Source organism: Solanum dulcamara, chromosome 6 (genome assembly GCF_947179165.1).
Source record: "Solanum dulcamara chromosome 6, daSolDulc1.2, whole genome shotgun sequence".
Classification (NCBI taxonomy): Eukaryota; Viridiplantae; Streptophyta; class Magnoliopsida; order Solanales; family Solanaceae; genus Solanum; species Solanum dulcamara.
Window position 1 is genome coordinate 21,195,481 of NC_077242.1, and position 5,839 is coordinate 21,201,319.

The 5,839-nt window shown below is 38.7% G+C and overlaps 1 pseudogene; it reads right to left on the reverse strand.

The window, feature by feature from the left end:
• Positions 1-1,809: 1,809 nt before the first annotated feature.
• Positions 1,810-1,926, reverse strand: LOC129893597 (5S ribosomal RNA; annotated as a pseudogene).
• Between the last annotated feature and the right edge of the window lie 3,913 nt (positions 1,927-5,839).

Genomic DNA, 5,839 nt, shown 5'->3' on the forward strand with positions numbered 1-5,839 from the left:
TTGTGGTGCTTATTGGATCTTAATTTCCTTCTGGTAGTGGTTAGAGGATGCTTTATGATAACCTTTTATTGGTTATTAAGCGACTAAAATAACTTGTGGAAGGAAGACATGAACTTATGGGTTGTCCAGAATCATGTGCTTCATATATTGGATAACATACTAGAAGGATTCAGAAGGGTCGATTATACCAAGGAATAATTTTCCCAAGGGATATAGGGGTAACATGAAACTCTTCAGGCGCAAAAATGTCCATGGACCGAAAGAATAGAAGGACTAATGCAGGAAGTACTCAAGATAGACGTGAACAATTAAGTATGAGTATCGGACGAAAAAGGGAATATATAGCTAAGAACTGAAGGTGTAGTATGAAAAGGCGAGAAGATAAGACCAGTATTAAAGTAAAAATTGACATGAGACTAAGGAAAATTGGAATTTAACCTCGGGTACCCGAAAAGGATAAAAGCTTTGAGATATAAAGAAGTATTGTGTATATGTGATTCCACTGTGGAAAATATAAATACCCCTCAAGGATAAGGGAGGTAGCTCTCCAAAACCATTGATGCATTGCTAATCCATTAAGGGGAACAAGTGGTATCCACTGGGTTAAAGATAGTGTTATAGAAGAGCTAGAAGTATGGGTCACTGGAGTACAAGTATTTCTGAATGGAGAAGTTGAAACGATTATGAGCGCTAGCTAATCACTGGTGGGGAAAAAAGGAATATGGCTCTGGAGAAACTACTACATTAATTATATGGCTCGAGTACCCGTACTTGGACTAGATTGGGTACTAGTTATCGAGAATTCTAAGCACCCCATGGTTGTATTAAGGTTTCTTATAGGGGCAACCTAAAGTATAGATGATCTAACAGAAGGTGTAGCTATGATGTAGTATGTCAAATGTGTTGGAACAGAATCATATGCGTATGAACAGTTGAAAATAAATAGAAGATGACATGGGTACACCCTAAAGGGGGAAAGTGGATAAGAGAAATATAAGTGTGAGATGAAGTCGACTGACATTATCACATGTTAATGGGAATGCTTAAACTTCAAGCGAGATCCCATACTAGCTCGAGTTAGCAAGGACTAAAACCCAGCGATAAATGGGTAGAAGCCATGATATCTGAGACCGTGCGGAGAACCATTAGCAGAGACCCTAATGGATTAGTGCTTACAAAAAGGGGCTAACACAATAAGAGAGTAAGACGGAGCGACCTAAGGACCGTGTAAAGGGTAGTAAGGCCATGATTGAGTAAAGATTAAGACATGGCAACAGAGTTGTTGGCTGCCGGGATGTGACATACAGGCAGCAAGGAGAAAGAATAGAAAACCTCCTACAGTAAGGAAATGAGGAGACCAAGGAGTACCCAAAGGAAAAAAAGAAAGAGAAAAAGGGGTAGGACAGAATAGCGTTAGCGCGATCAAGCTCTAGTGTGGAAGTGATATGTAAAGCAAGATGGACCAGGAAATAAAATAACTGTGTCTACCTCATACCGGTTGTTTAAAAGTAGTTGTCCAATTTACGAATATATATATATATATATATATACAACATAAGACCAAGCGGAAGAGTACATGAGGAAAAGGGTGTTATGATATTTTAGACACGTTATAGAGATATACAAAGATAAGTTAAATTAAATGACCAAAAAAGACATGGTCATGGTGGAACTAAAGACCTACCCCGATATCGGTTGTAAGATAAAAGAGGAAAGGGCATGGCAAAACGTGAAAAGTAGCGAGACGACGCTAAGGTAAATCTTGGGATATGTTGAGTGCCTTGCACATTATTGCAAGGATTGAAATGAAACGTGACACGAGGAATTCCCAGGGGGTCACCCATCCTAGTACTACTCTCGGCCAAGCACGCTTAACTTTGAAATTTTGGTGGGATCTAGTGCGTTAGTACTGGTATGATCTTACGAGATGGAGGAATTCGTACTAGCAGCGAGGCAACGGCACGATATTATGTACTTAGAGTGTTATAAGTTACGTTAAGGGAATTGTAAAAAGGGCTTAAGGAAAAAGAGCAGGATTAGTTAATTACTAACAGATGGCGCACTTGTATGCCATAGTTCTTCAACATAATACCAGTTAATGATAGGCAAACCACAGAATGGATATAAAGGCCATTGTGTGAGGGAATTTCAACACTACTTGGCAGCCAACTCTGATGGGAAAAAAACAAAAACCCAAAAGGTAAGGGTACCAGTTGATGTCGTCTAAAGAAGGCAAGAAGTAATACATGAGGTCGAAGATTCCACAATACGACCTTGGCTATAAGACTCATTTTTCAATCCATAGACGGATGATGGTATATGGAATGTCATCCGTAGACTAACAATATCATCTCGTGTTCCTTCAATCAAGGACTACTTGCTCAGCTGAGATTGTGTGAAATTATAGATCAAGAGAATGGTGAGATTTTACAGAGTTTCCATAGCTATTATCTCAGACGAAGGAGCCAGAGTTACAGCTAACTACTGAAGATCAGCCCATAAAGAGATTGGGAACACAGACAAGTCTTCGTACACAATTGTACCCTCAGACCGATGGACAGACTAAGCTTACTAGCTAAATGCTAGGAGATATATTTCGGGCCTATACGGTTAACTCTAAAGGTAGCTCAGATAATTGCCTACTACCTGTCAAGATTACTTACAATATTAACTATCATTCCAGTTTTCGGATGGCCCCGTATAAGACTTTGTATGACAGAAAGTGTAGGTCGCCATTAGTTAGTCTGATGTTGGCAAAACATGACTAATAGGCCCAAAAATGGTCCAACAATTTGTGGAGAAGGTAAAGCCTATTCAGGAGAGACTATTAGCTGCCCAAGGTCGACAGAAGCTATATATAGATAATCGACGTCGGTCTTTGAAATTTCAAGTGAGCTATTGGGTATTTTTGAAGGTGTCGCCCATGAAAGGAGTAATGAGGTTTAGAAAGAAAGGGAAGCTGAGTCCGAGATATATGGTTCCTTACCAGATCCTTCGCCGAATAGGCAAGGTTGCTATGAGCTAGATCTACCAGCGGATCTGGAAGCAGTACATCCATCCTTCCATGTATCAATGCTTCGCAAGTGTGTTGGTGATCCATCCCGAGTATATCCCATAGATGATATCCAGGTCACAAAGGATTTATCCTACGAAGAGCAACCTATCGCCATCCTAGATCGGCAAATTAGAAGATTACGGACTAAGAATGTAGCTTTTGTCAAGGTGTTGTGGCGAAGTGAGAATCGTAAATAAATGTCCTGGGAAGCTGAAGAGGAAATAAAACACAAGTATCCATACCTATTCCTTATGTCTATAGGCAATTCCAACTTCTGAAACTCTTAAGGTGATGAAAGTATGTGTTATTGCAATAGAGGGGAATTTTCCCTATAGTCTGCGTAAGATTTCGAAGAAGGTTCATTTAACATTCGAGGACGAATGTTCTAAAGGGGGGTAGGATGTTATACCTCGTACTTTTGTACCTTGGAAGGTTCTCAAGCTTCTTAAGCTTCTTAAGTTTCTTGAACCTCTTAAGCTTCTTAAGTTTTATTTAAGTTTCTTGAAAGGATCGTAAGCTTCTTATAAGTTATCATGTGAGCCGGATAATCTATGATTCTATCAAACAACTCTAAGGAAGGAAGAATGTGACACCCCATAGAAGGGAAGATTGGAAATATGGTTATGAGAATCCGGAAGGAATTAGAGGCCAAGTAATAAGTCGTAGGACTCGACTTACTTACATAAGCTACAAATTTGGAAATCTTACGTACTTAAACTACTTGAGTACATACCAATCTTATGTGGCAAGGATTACATAGGTTCATAAAGTAAGACGAGATTATGACCCACGAGAAGGAAAAAAAGTGACACATGGCAGTCCATGAGAGAGTGCCATATGGCAGCATGAGGGAGTGCCATATAGCAGTAGCTGCAGCAAGGGTGGTAGACCCCACATGCCATTGGCAGCCTGTGATTGGAGGAAAGGGGTATGTTGTCCCAATGAGGGCTTGACACGTGTCACCACTTAGGGCTTGACATGTGTTACCACTTAGCGGATGACATGTGTCCCCCTAAAAGTAGCATATATATATATATATATATATATATATATATATATATATATATTGATGAATTTTAGTCATCCTTATCCCTTAAGTTATTACTTCATCCAAATATTCTAGAAAAGAGAAGAAGAGGAGAGAATCCCTCAAGCTAGAGAGAGTTTTGGATTTGAGGAAAACAAAAAGGTAAGCTTCCAATTTCGTTCTGTGAATTAATTATCTTAGGTTCACTATGATGTTATGAAGGTTTTAGTAATGAAAATTTATGGTTTGTAGAAGCCCAAAACGTTACCAAACAGACAAGAAGGTTTGGCTCTCTAAAGGAACTTCTGAGGCAAGTTTCGACGAGGTTGACGAGTTCCGGGCAAGGTGAGAGTTTCTCTTTAGAACTAGAGAGTATTATGAGGTATATTACATGTATTAAATGATGCTGGAAGTGGAAAAATTTTACAAGGATGCTTGACGTTAAAAATAAGCTAAATTAAAGTTGTAGTAGCTAAATCGAAGTCGCGTAGTGTGTTGTCGTTGTGGTGCTACGGGTGCAGCTGATGGGGTTGAGTGTTGCAGGGATTTAAAGTGTTTTAAAAAGGGTGTGGGTGCTTCTAGTTTCTTAAAAACTCTATTTTGGTATCGTATTCTGGAGCTAGTTGTTTGGAGCTTGTATTGTGCAATGGTTAAGTGATTTACTCGTAAATATGCTGCTGGTTGTTGGTGTTGGTATGGTTGTTGATATTTTGGCTGAGTTGAAATCTCGGGGACGTTGAAGTTACAGGGGAAACGCTGCCCGATTTTCGGTAGCTTCGGAACTAATAACAAACTAGTTGAGGGTAATGGATAGGAAATAACTCCTATTAGTACTTGGTTGTAGATTGGGATATTAGAAAGTGAAAATATATTAAACTTAGTATTACTTTCATGTCAAATAGGTTAAGAAGGTATCAAGATAAGACGGATTTCAATTAAACCCTAAACAGGTATGTGAAGCCCTTCTTTCTCTAGGCATGTTTTTGGTACAAGTTGGTAAAGCTACCCTTCTTCCCTCTTGACATGTCTTTGATATAAGTACGATGTTATAATTCTATGATTACTTACCAAGTCCCATCATGGGCCGAGTATGTTATGTGATGGTATGGTAAAGCAATAAAAGGTTATGATACCGAGCTCATGATGGGCCGGGTATGATATTGTATATAATGACTCTATGAGGGAAAGTAGAGGGTATGTAAAGCCTATTCATTTCCTTCTTTTGGAATGACCCATAGAAAGCCAATGGACAAAGAATGTGTAAAGTCTACAAGAAGATTTTATTCTTAAGTACACTAGAATGACCAACGTTTTTAATTTCCTAGAACATATGTCCTTTTGCCTTGATTCATGTGAAAGTGTTCGACCATCCTAAGTTGGTATAATTTATGTTGTGGTATAAGGCATGACTCTCATTCACTCCTTTAAGCTAGAACTCTTCCAATAATTGAACTATGGCTTCTCAAGTTTTTGTATACCTTGGGAAGGAGTAAGTAGGTAAAATAAATCTTCTTTTTTTTGGCATGAACTTTATGAAATGAATAGATGAAGTATATGTGATCCCAAGGAGGTACTCATTCTCAAAGCCAGTAAGATGGCCATTTTCTTGACTTCTAAAAGATATTTTATTACGCCTTGATACGAGTAGATAATTTCAAAAGTGCTACCTTGATGCAAACCGTAATGAAACTCCAAAGGTACTTGTTATGGCTATTGTCCTAATTATCGAACGATAGTTCATTTTGATTATTTCAACA